This window comes from Rhynchophorus ferrugineus, unplaced genomic scaffold (genome assembly GCF_030347505.1).
Source record: "Rhynchophorus ferrugineus isolate W39M unplaced genomic scaffold, kcgeb_rfMv2 rfM2, whole genome shotgun sequence".
NCBI lineage: Eukaryota > Metazoa > Arthropoda > Insecta > Coleoptera > Curculionidae > Rhynchophorus > Rhynchophorus ferrugineus.
The window spans coordinates 15,964,302-15,977,520 of record NW_027472581.1 but is presented as its reverse complement, the minus strand read 5'-3'; the positions used below and the strand labels follow the sequence as shown (position 1 = coordinate 15,977,520).

Sequence of the window (13,219 nt, the reverse complement as noted above, 5' to 3'; positions counted from 1 at the left end):
CATCTTAATGACGTTAGTTCAACGTTATTTTGGATAAACTATGTTTGTTACCTTCATGTTGAAGACTCACTGATGGGCTTCACTTTTCAGTATGTGCCATTTGGTCGAAGTTTGAACAAAATTCTACTCCAGTGCGTTAAAAATGTCTGAGTTTGTACTGAGTAAATAACATTTGCGGCAGGTTTCATTACTTTACTTCAATTTTGAAACTTATGGCAACCATACTCCATCGATTTCAACGTGTGTATCGACTACAATTGATGACAATTTACTGACCTCAAAATATGTTTAACCTGGCCCGTCCTTAAATACGAAGGTCACTGTTTATATTTCAGGAATAGGAAAAAAACAAATAGTTAAGCTGCGAATATATTTTTATTGTTTTTCGAAGTACTGGCCACGATGATTGATACACTTTTGCATACGATTAAACTAAATTTTAAAGCATTTATTCCATTCCGAATGAGGTATCTTCAAAACATGATTTTTTGACGTTTCAATAGTTTCTTCGGGCGATAAAAATCGGAACAAAAAGAAGTCATTGGGTGCCAAATCAGAGCCGTATGGCAAATGACCCATCAATTCGATGTTTCGAGTGCTCAAATAATCTCTTGTGTGAGCCGACGTGTGAGAGCTCGCATTGACATGATGAAGAACAATCCGGCGTCTCTTGTTTGTTTTCCGTATTTTTACGAATTCTAAATAATCATAATTTACCCTTCTCTAGAGGCACTGTTGCAATATAGCCAGTTTTCCCGAAGAAACAGACCACCATTTTCTTTGAAGCAACTTTTGTTGGTTTTGGTTCATCTTGAATCACCCATACAATCGACTACTACTTACTTTCGGGCTCATACGATTATATCCATGATTCGTCACCTGTCACGACTTTATAAACGTATTTCGAAGCACCGCGACTGAATTTCTTATGCATTTCTTTGCTCCATTCGACACGAGGATTTTTTTGAGCAATCTTCAAATTGTGTGGGATCCAACGCGAACATAACTTCCGCACAACTAACTATTCATGTAAAATCGTATATATGCTGGTGGAACTAATGCTTAGCATTTCGCACACAGCATCATTGTTTTATGGCACAACAGCCGATTCTGGGCGACCTTCACGAAACTCGTCCGACAGCGAACTACGACCACGATTGAATTCACTAAATCAGCGATAACACGGTAGTTTTTGATGGAGCGTCATCGCCAAAAGTCTAATTAAGTTTATTAATACACTCTTGTTGTGATAATCCACGTCGAAAATCATCGCACGAAAATGTTCACGATTCAGTTTCATTTTTTGCGGAAACTTTCAACTAAATATAAAGTAAACAAATAGCGTCCGTACGACAAAATGTTCTGAGTACGTATCATAGAAAAATAGAAATTTCACGGTATAGGCGACCTTGGGGAAATGTTTTGTTTAGTTCAATCAACGGTAGCGCTGAGATCACAAATGTGATTGGCTAGTTTAAATTCCTAGTGCCGCCACTAACATGGAACGTTATTGGTCGATCAAATTGTGTGAAGTCAGCATTTTCTATGGGCGTCCATTTTTAAGTTTGTTGTAGGTTTTGGTTTTTGATTAGATCAAGAAATCTTCGTTTTACGTTGTGCATATTTTCTGTTTTACATTAATTATTATGGAGTAATAATATAAAAATTGATCACAATGCGTCAGTGTAGTAAAAGATGTAGTGTACCGGGGTAAAAATCTGCTATGGAAATTAAACATCGTTTCCCAAAGAATGATCTCGTTCCTTTCCAAAAATGGATTGATCAAGTAAATAGTAGTAAGTTACCTGGATAAACCATAATGCAAATATATCAACGTCATGGTGTCTGTCACCGACATTTTAATGAAAAACTTAGAATTACCCTTCCTTCACGAATAGGTATTAGGGTAAATGCATATCCAACATTGTTTTTATCAGGTACATATAAAATTATCTATCTACCACATGTCTGTTTATATATTGTTTGTTTACAGAAAATCAAAACCTACTTATGAAGATATTATTAGTAACAAAATTGTAATAAAGTTGTTCGTATGCTGTCAGTGTGATGTCCCTACATAAAGAAGTCTTACAAGAAGGTAATAATTAAGATAACTGGATAATTAGTAGTAATAAATACTACTTTTAATTGTAAAATATCCCTAAAATATGTGTAATACTTTAACTTTTTAGAACAATCAGTGTTCAATAATTTTATAGTAGAGCTATTTTATATTTAAACTTGATTGCCTTGTTAAGAAAATATTTGTTACGGTGCCATCAATTAAAAATTTAATTCCTACTTTTAGAAAGAAATCAATTTTGTCTAACTTTACAAATAATTACATTTGTTTAAGAAATCTTAACCAAGATTGCTTAAAGAATTTCGTTGGATCTATTAGAGGTCATCCAGGTAGAAACAGCATCCTTCACCTAGTATGTTCGATAAATCTTTAAAAGGGCACATCATCACATCAATTTTTTCACATCATTCTCCCGGAAAAAATTGTGAAGAAGATGAACATGTTAGATAACTTATATTCTTTTTTAACGGGAGATCTAGTACCGCTTGAGGTTGTTAAGTCACCAGTTGAGTCTATATTTTCAGTTCCAGAGAACTTTGCTCTCAGAAAAACAAGTGTCTAATATTGTATTTTAGTCTTATTTCAGGTTATTTAACAAAACTTCTGAAAAAGACACAACATGCAATATTACATTCTATATTAAGTAGTTCCACAGATTAAATACTCTAAAATCTAAATATGTTTAAAAAACACATAAATGTTTAGTCTTTCAAATGTCCAATCCATAATGATTTTTAAAACCAAATTTTAAAAGTTATTATGAGGTGTGATTGTATTTTTGGTTTAATGAAGTTAATGCAATATCAACAGGGAAGGATTTAAAGTTTACCTTCAATATACCAAGATAAGGTAGAACTCTAATAGATCCCATAAAATTGATGGCACTAAACAAATATGGGAAGGCGTTATAGAAGAATTATATATATTTTAATTTTGCCTAGAATAGAGTTCATAATTGTTTTTTTTGCTTTTTTTTATATATATTTATACTATTTACACTTATGTATATTTGTATAGGATTTTATTTTAACAAATTAATTTTAAAAATTAAATTTGATTTTCATTTAAATTCTTTTGGCCAATAAATGCCACAAAGTCAGGCGAAATGGCAGACCAATCAAAGCAAAGTATTTTCCTTACAGGTTTCTACATAATTATTTTAAACTAACCTATCAAATTCACGTTGTCAGCGCCGCCAATGATTGAACTAAGCGAAATTTTGCCCCACTACTCACCATTGCAGTTGCATACCCCTGGTACACACATGACAACAGTGTTGCCAATTCCCAAAATATAAATAGTGACCCTCGTACATCACATCATCAATCACAAAGCTGTATGTATAGAAACACCCTTAACACATTCTTAGTAAACTAATAGCAAGATCGCAAACAACTTAAGAATATTAATTCTTGCAGTCTATTTGAAGCGAATAAGGAAATATCTGAATATCTCTTTTAAACTGCGAACCATTTATTAATAGTACGAATTCCAGTCAGTCCCACTACGACCTATTAAACTCGATCATTCCCTAACCCACCTGGAAAAGTTTAGTATTCCACAACGGTAGCGTAATTCTCATTTCGACTCTTATTAATTTTATATGCATCCGGTCCGGGGAGCGAAACAACATTAAGAGTCGACAGAACAAGCGCTATTTATAGAGCGGGGTTTCCAGCAACCTACTTTCCGTCTCATCGTTTTCGATGTTTAAGTATTCCTGCATACAATTTGTAATTCATAACGTTTAAAATGACGTTAGATAATTTACGATATTCGACGTTAAGTGTTGTTGAAGCAATTCACCTTCTGCATAATGGTGTGTTAAACGCAACAACTTTTATTTAAAAGTATTACGGTGTGATCATTTTTCATTTACGCCCCATCAAAATAAACAGGAATGTGATCGCAACGTTTCGTGCGTGATGAATTCAGCGAAATGAAAAGTTAGGGGTCTTGCAGTGGATCTTACTGGAAATCACCTACGACTGCTTAGGAACTAGATATCAATTTTATAGTTTTTTTTTTGTTAACTACATCTTACATTAGATATGCTTAGTACAATCTTAATTTACAAATTAACTTATTACTACTGTTCTGTTGTACTTGCATTAATACACAATCAAGACTGGATTAACACAACAGTGTATTATCCAAATTAAAATAAACTAATCTACTTAAGCTAAAGTTCAGAACACACTTACACATCAAACAAGTTCGTGTTGTTTGGTTCGCTTCATTCTTCTAATTTCCTGCGTTTTTGTCTAGTACCGCAACGCAAAATTAACATGGACAGATTTAAAGCTATTAAACTGTGTTTTCCAGTCTATAGCCCATTGTCTGTGGACCGCTACTTGTGTTTTTTCTACATCCTTAGATAGAGATACATCTTTTGCAATGAAAACTGTGTCCTCAGCAAATGTTTCATGACTTTATTCGCTTATTTTTCTTTCTAAACACTACATATGTTCTCTTAGATGCTAACATTCTTGGTCTATCTTACATTGCTTACTGTTTTCCCGCGTATATTCATAGAAAAAATAGAAATTTCACGGTATAGGCGACCTTGGGGAAATGTTTTGTTTAATTCAATCAACTGTAGCGCTGCGATCGCAAATTGTGATTGGCTAGTTTAAATTCCTGGTGTCGCCACTAACATGAAATGTGATTGGTCGATCAAATTGTGTGAAATCAGCATTTTCTATAGGCGTCCATTTTTATGTTTGTTGTTTGTAGGTTATGGTTTTTGTTTATATCACGAAATTTTCGTTTTACGTTGTGCATATTTTCTGTTTTACTTTAATTATTATGGAGTAATAATATAAAAATTGATGACAATGCGTCAGTGTAGTAAAAGATGTAGTGTACCGGGGTAAAATTCTACTACGGAAATTAGACATCGTTTCCCAAAGAATGATCTCGCTCCTTTCCAAAAATGGGTTGATCAAGTAAATAGTAGTAAGTTACCTGGATAAACCACAATGCAAATATATCAACGTCATGGTGTTCGTTATGGACATTTTAGTGAAAAATTTAGAATTATCCTTCCTTCACAAACAGGTATTAGGGTAAATGCACATCTATCATTGGTTTTATCAGGTACATATAAAATTATCTATCTACTACATGTCTGTTTATATATTGTTTATTTACAGAAATTCAAAGCCTTATGAAGATGTTAGTAGTAATAAAATTCAATTAATCTACCAAGTTGTTCGTATGTTGTCAGTGTGATGTCTCTACATAAAGAAGTCTTACAAAAAGGTAACAATTAATATAACTGGATAATTAGTAGTAATAAATACTACTTTTAATTGTAAAATATCCCTAAAATATTTGCAATACTTTAACTTTTTAGAACAATCAGTGTTCAATCATTTTATAGTACAGTAATTATATATTTAAATTTGATTGCCTTGTTAAGAAAATATTTGTTATGGTGCCATCAATAAATTTAATTGTTACTTTTAGGGGATTTATTACCTTAAAGAAATCTATTTTGTCTAAATTTACAAATAACTACATTTGTTTAACAAATTGCAACCAAGATTGCTTAAAGAATTTTGTTGGATCTATTAGAGGTCATGGAGGTAGAAACTTTTAGTAGAATTTTTAAAAGGGCTCATCACTTCAATTTTTTCACATCATTCTCCCGGAGAAAATTGTGAAGAAGATGAACATGTTAGATAACTTATATTCTTTTTTAATGGGAGATCTAGTACCACTTGAGGTTGTTAAATCACCGGTTGAGCCTATATTTTCAGTTCCAGAGAATTTTGCTCTGAGGAAAACGAATCTAATATTGTATTTTAGTCTTATTTCAGGCTATTTAACAAAATTTCTGAAAAAGAGACAACATGCAATATTTGTTTATATTCTATATTAGATAGTTCCACAGACTAAATACTCTAAAATCTAAATATTAAAAAAAAATCAATTTTAGTGTTTCAACTGTCCAATCCATAATGATTTTCAAGACCAAATTTCAAGTTATTATGAGGTGTGATTGTATTTTTGGTTTAATGAAGTTAATGCAATATCAACAAGGAAGGATTTAAAGTTTACCTTCAATATATCAAGATAAGTTAGAACTCTAATAGATCCCATAAAATTGATGGCACTAAACATATATGGAAAAGCGTTATAGAAGAAGTATAGATATTTTAATATTGCCTAGAATAGAGTTCATAATTGTTTTTTTTTTGCTTTTTGTTTATATATATTTATATTATTTACACTTATGTATATTTGTATAGGATTTTATTTTAATAAATTAATTTTAAAATTTAAATTTGATTTTTATTTAGATACTATTGGCCAATAAATATGACGTCACAAAATAATCAGGGGAAATGGCAGACCAATCAAAGCAAAGTATTTTCCTTACAGGTTTCTACATAAATATTTTAAACTAACCAATCAAATTCGCGTTGTCAGCGCCGCCAATGATTGGACTAAGCGAAACTTTGCCCCACTACTTACCATTGCAGTTGCACACCCCTGCGTATATTCTGACTTAACCTAACTTTTCACAAATGTCAAACACTACTATTAATCACGTCGAGGACATCCGAACTATCTTACCCATCGAAGAAAGAAATATTGCCCATCGACGTGTAAATATAACATTGAGGTTGTTGTTACTTTCGGTAGCAACTTCAATTAGAGAAATCAGATTTACATCTATTGTAGATTATGTATCATTCGGTTGCAATAGGTTAGCTAAATATTCTGCGAATAATTAAGCTTTTTCATTATTGCGTCGAACCCATTCATTTTGATCAATTTTAATAGGCGGTACTGTAATAATTGGTTGTTCAAATCTGCGAGATATTTTCGTCTGCCTCAGGGCTTAATTCACTTACATATTTTTCGAAGTAACTCTGTTCATATTCTTTTATCTTTTGATTTGTCCGATAACTGATTCTATTAAATCTTGTTTTGTCTACAGCATTTCTAGTTCTGTGCCGTACTCTTCTAACTCTTCGTCTTTTTTTTTATCAATTCCCTAATTTCAAGGGGTAAAAGTTTATAAAGTGTTTAACATCTGATGAAACAGCAACATGGGCATCTTTCGTCGTGCAAGTGTCGTTCACAACTTTCTCGGTAACGACAAGTTACAGCATTGTAAACAGGTGATCAATAATTTGTTGCAAAATCACCACAAGATTGGAGCTCGAATATCTCTCAAAATACATTTACTTTCATTCATATCTTGATTTTTCCCACAAAACTTAGGCAACATGAGCGACGAGCAAAGAGATCATCTACACCAAGATAAGGCGAAAATCGAAAGGCAAAATCAAATATTTTGAGACGAAGAACTGATGAGTAATTACTATTAGATCCTAATGCATGAAACTGATCGCAAGCAGTATGAAAGACGTAACCCAACCTCTATTCATTTCTGATTTATACTTTTTAAATCAATAAAGAAATGGCCGTTAATGGTCAAAAATAGTAAAATAAGGAATTTAAAGGAGTTTTGAGGAAACTACAACAAACAAAGAAACGATATGCAGGTTTGGATTGAGCCTTATCATGTTGAGGTTTTACGGTTATTAATTGATATACTGAGATTACTTTTAACAAATAACTTTATTGAATATACCTGCCTAAAGAGTTGACTGACTCTATGTAAACGAGCTAATGAATTAATCTATATACAATGACAAACAACAACAACGTGGTTTCTCTCTTGAGTGATACTTATATATATCTGACAACTACATAACTAAAAAGTCCCTAGAAAATATTAACATTTCATTATTGTACTTATACACAGATTCCTTCTTTTAACTAAAGAAGAAATATTTATTTTAACAAAACAGCTTTTGATTACTCAGGTCCAAAACCGTGTAGAGTTGTGATAATTACAATACCTAATGCAACTATTAACGCTGACTATAACATCACTCCAGCCTCACATAACCCCATTAAAGACAATATAATATATGGATTGATAATGTATCTGGAACGGTCTAACGTCCCGTCTCGTCCCCCAGTAACAGGTTATTATGGAGACCTACATACGGACTTGATAATTGATTTCAAGATCATACCCGATGCAGCAACTAAGTTCGTTAGCGATAAACTCAATCGCAAGCAGATTTCCTTCGGCCAGTTTAATAGATTGGGTTCGGAGCCGAAATTGCCAATTAACTTCCGATTTTACATCACGCAACGTCCGAAACTGTTTGTACAACTGGCGAGGCATCGAGTGCGGAGAGGTTTCTGCCAAGGCGGGTCAGTTTTTGCTGACCGGGCGTATTGCGCCAATTATCGTTTGTTGTTCCTTTATAACGTGAATAATTTGAACTGACGTTATTGTTATAAGTAGCGTTAGGAAATATAGACTGAAAACAAAATAGTCGAAACAGTCGATAGTCGCAAAACAGTCGAAACAGTCGATAGTTAAAAAACTAGCGACTGAAAATAGTAATTAGTATTTTCAATCAAATGCATGATTCGACTGTTTTTTTTTTCAATTTTTCTATGGAATGTTTTATCGTATTTTAATATGTTAATTGCTATCTTTAAATAATATACTATAATAAATATGGAAAATAAAATACAACTGAAACAAAACCTAAAAACTAAAGATGTACAATAACCATAAATACTAAATAAAAATTAAAGATATACCTAATTATAGAAATAAAAACTAATCCATGACATAATTAAAAAAGACCGCACAATAACTACTAAAACTTTTTCAAATGATTCAAATTTCAAAAATGATTTTTTTATTATTGATCGGAAACATTTTTTAACAAACAGAGTAATTAACGAGAAAATAATCAAAATATTACCTATTATTGCCATAAAAACATTACAAAAATTTTTACTATTTATCATTCACAATTTTAATCTTTTTACTCAAACTAAATACAAAATGTTCCTATATTACAATATACAATAATATAATAAAACTATAATAGACAACATAGTGTTATTTAAAAGCAAACTACCAAAAATATCATAAAAATATATATATGACCCAAAAATCTATGTAAGCATAAATTGGAACGGGATATATTACTTGTATAATGCTAATTAGTGGATTCCAGAGGATACCACTACATAAAAAAACGCGCCGAGAACTCTAACTAATAGATGATATGAAAACAAATTAACGTAAATATAATAAAACACAACCCTAACCTACAAACTATTATAGCTATATAATTAACTGTAGTTTTAAGTCCTTTGATAATATATACATTAGATGTACTGTAATGTTAAAATAAATTATATTTTATAACCGTATTTTTGAATTTAATAATACAACTATTTATTTTTAAGAGTTTAATTATTTTATTTTTATTAGAATGTTGTTTGTCAAAGCCAAAATGAACTAAAACTCAGATTTGATGTGACAACATTGTAACGTTTTGACGTCATCAAATCAAATAACGAAGTTAAAAGGTAAAGCGAAACTAATTTTTATTTCAAGATTTCTAACAGTTCGGTACAGTAACATCATAAATATCTATATAACGTACATATGTCTTTAAAAAGAAGAATATTTAGTCTAAAATTACTATTTAAAAAATTATAATACAAACTAGAATTTTTAGAATAAACTAGTTTTTTTATATTACTTAAATCTTGCCTAAAATAAACTGATATTAAGAAAATCCAAAATATAAAAAGTTTACATCATTTTAAATATCGGGGACCATTACCCATAATCCCTAAAGCGTTTTGATTGGCTCGCTAGGTGACGCCTAATAACTATAACCTCTAATAAGTGACATTTGAATAAAACAGAAGAAATATTAAATTTTAATAACTAATCGTATATAAAACGAATATTTTAGTGTGTGAACTAATTATAATTATTTATTAGGTAACATATATTAGCACATTCAATAGGAAATTCTCCATAGATATTATTTTTACAAGGAATATTCGGAGAGCGAATATTTTGAATAGTTGATTCTATAAAATATCTCGCCTCATCCATACGTCGAATCTAACGATTTTCTCGAGGTGGTTTTAAATTTCCGACGGATTTCGCGCCAGAACGCAAATAAGAAAATTGTTTCGTCCCCACTAATTCCCGGTCTCGATCCCGTATCCAGATTTTGGACGGGATTCGATTTGCGTTCGCGAAATCGATAGTCGCGACTCGGCCGCATCCAGGTGGAAGGAGACGACGGATACGTCTGAAAATTTACGTCGTCGTCGACTTTTCTTTATTCGGAACGTACGGTAAGGGACGCGATGCAACGAGAAAGGCATGAAATAATAAATAATCATATTTCAGGACCGTTCGCGAGATCCGAGAATGCACCGAACGATTTTTCTCGAAACAACTGAAATTTATTTTTCGTTTTGGGCTGCGTGATCCTGCAGAAATGTTTCGTTTTCGTTCGTTCGTTCGTTCGTTGCTTTTGTTCGCGCTTATCAGTCGCGATCTCGTCCATTATTCACAGCAATATTTTTACTTTACCTTTTTTACAAGTAACATATTGTGTCCTCAATTGTGTCCGTGTATTGAAAACAACTGAAAGTATATTTCAAAAATAATACTTAAAATATAAAGCTTTCTACACTGAATCCAATAAGAACAGGAAATAATGAACATATAATATATGCAATAAAACCGTGTACCACGTCATTTGAATTAATGACGTCAAAACGTCGCAATGTTGCCGCATCAACTCTGAGTTTTAGCTCATTTTGTCTTTGGTATACAACAAAATGTATTTAATATTATTTAATAATTTGTGCTGTTAGTACCTTGATAAATTTGTTGTACCTAATTTTATGTACCTTGAGATTTAATTACTGCATTCCTAATGCATTTGGCATATCTGCAAAACAGTTAGTATTCTTTATCTCGTCACAAATTTTAATCAAATGCTCATATATATTCTAGATCGGTCCCGAGCTTCATAGAGTCAAGACGTGTTTTTTTCCTTCCCGAAAACGATTTTCTGTAAATATCAAATAAAAATACATCTGTTTTTTTTTACGGTCAACTTCGGTTAAGGTTTGAGTACTCCCAGGTACAGGGTACGGTGAAACGACCAACCCAAAGTGAAGTAAATAAGTGCTCCCAAACAAAAGACGTACCACGTTTTCCAAAAAGGGAAAAAAGTGAAAGTTAGTGAAAAAAACATTTAATTATAACAATACAACATAATGTATTTGAATATATTGCTGAAAGAAAAAGAAAATAATTAAAACCGAATAACGAGCGACTGAACCAATAACTGTTGCAATTAACTAAGGATATGGCTGCTATCCATTTGCAACTGCAAGGTCACACGCAAGATACACCAAAAAGGCATACTGATGAAGACGAACTAGCATTAGAGGTAGGAGAACAGTCTGACTGGACCGAAGTAACAAACAAGAAGGATAAAAACAGGGAGAAGTCTGAGATGTCTACTTCGCCAATCGCAAAAAGTGCTATAAACATTAAAAAAAACGAAGCATCCTCTTGTTCTTTGCGAAGCAAAATCCCTCTGCCCTCTCCGATCAAGGTAAGCAATGTTAGAAATTTTAATTTATTTAGATCACAAATAAAACGAGTAGCCACTGACCGAGTGAAGTTTAAAGCTTTATCTAACGATGATATTAACGTAACCCTTAGTAATGAAACGGATTACAGGAATGTAAAAAAGCATTTCATTGAGATGAACAAAAACAATTCATTCAATAAACTCGAATACCACACTTATCAGTTAAAAAGTGATAAGTGGTATAGAATAGTCATTAGAGGATTACCGTCCACAACAAATCAAGACGATATTAAATTGGAATTACGGGCTTGCGAGCACGAAGTAGTGACCGTCACACCTATAGCGAAAAAGACAAATAATGTAAATGGTGATCAACAAATTAAAACTTTTCCGTTGTTCTACGTAGACATGACACAAAACGAAAATAATAAAAATATATATGAGCTGGCTCCGTGACACAGTGGTAAAGGCGATGGGACGGTCCTCCTACTGTTGCGATAGCCACGGGTTCGGATCCTGCTGGGGCCTGGTCGTAAATTTATGTTTGTGATTGTTTAATATTTGTGAATGTTCTAGGCAAGAATGTAAAATCCGACAAGGAAAATAATCCCAGTCACGCCAGTAACCAGGCTGGCTAAGACCGGATGACTTCTGAGATGATTTCTAAAGTTGGTCACTCGCCAGTCAAGTTCGGAGCCAACGTTAAACTTTAGGCCCAGTCCAGATAAACCCATAGTTGGTAAAAGGAGACTATAATATATATATATATATATATATATATATATATATATATATATATATGTATATATGACATAAATTATTACTTGTACATTGTAGAATAAATATGGAACATCCGAATAAAAATAATAATATAACTCAGTGCACAAACTGTCAAAATCTTGGACACACTAAACATTTTTGCAGTAGGGAACCAAGATGTGTAATATGTGCCGGTAAACATCACACAACTCAGTGCAGAAAACAACGCAATAGTATAGCAACATGCGTATTGTGCAATGAAAAAGGTCACCCTACCAATTATAAAGGATATGCAGTATATCAAAAAAAAAAGAAGCCCAACCAAAGAAAATTATACCAGAACAACGCTTAAGACAAATTGACAAAGCCAAAAACTCTGGAATAACATCTACCGTTGAAAATAAAAAAACACAAGAAACAGCAAGACCATCGATCAAAAATATAAATGCCACCAAAATATCAAATGATAAACAAACAGATACGAAACCGCAGGAGGCTGCAGCCAACGAGCCAACTATCGTCGACATGATGAAATTGCATGAAGAATTCCGGAGTGAAATGAGACAGAAATTCAGTCAGTTAGCAGATAGAGTAGAAAAATTTGAGAAATCCGGATTGGAGAAAACTACCCAAAACAAGCTAAAGAAAAACAAAAATGAGTAATTCGTTTTTAAGAATTATAATTATAACGTGGAACGCAAACGGACCAAATCAAAGAGTCCGGGAACTAGAATTATTCTTAAAAACAAATAACATAGATATAGCTCTCATATCGGAAACACATTTTTCTAAAAAAAAACTACATTAAAATACGGGGTTATGATGCTTACTGGACACTACACCCCAGCGAACGGGCTCGAGACGGAACAGCTTTAATAATTAAACAAAATATACATTTCGT

At 32.4% G+C, this 13,219-nt stretch overlaps 1 long non-coding RNA gene across 1 annotated transcript; it reads left to right on the top strand.

The window, feature by feature from the left end:
- Positions 1–2,943: 2,943 nt before the first annotated feature.
- Positions 2,944–6,374, top strand: LOC143189977 (uncharacterized). Its single transcript, XR_013004128.1, has 2 exons — positions 2,944–3,030; positions 6,266–6,374. It is a non-coding gene; the product is annotated as an uncharacterized LOC143189977 (long non-coding RNA).
- Positions 6,375–13,219: the final 6,845 nt, after the last annotated feature.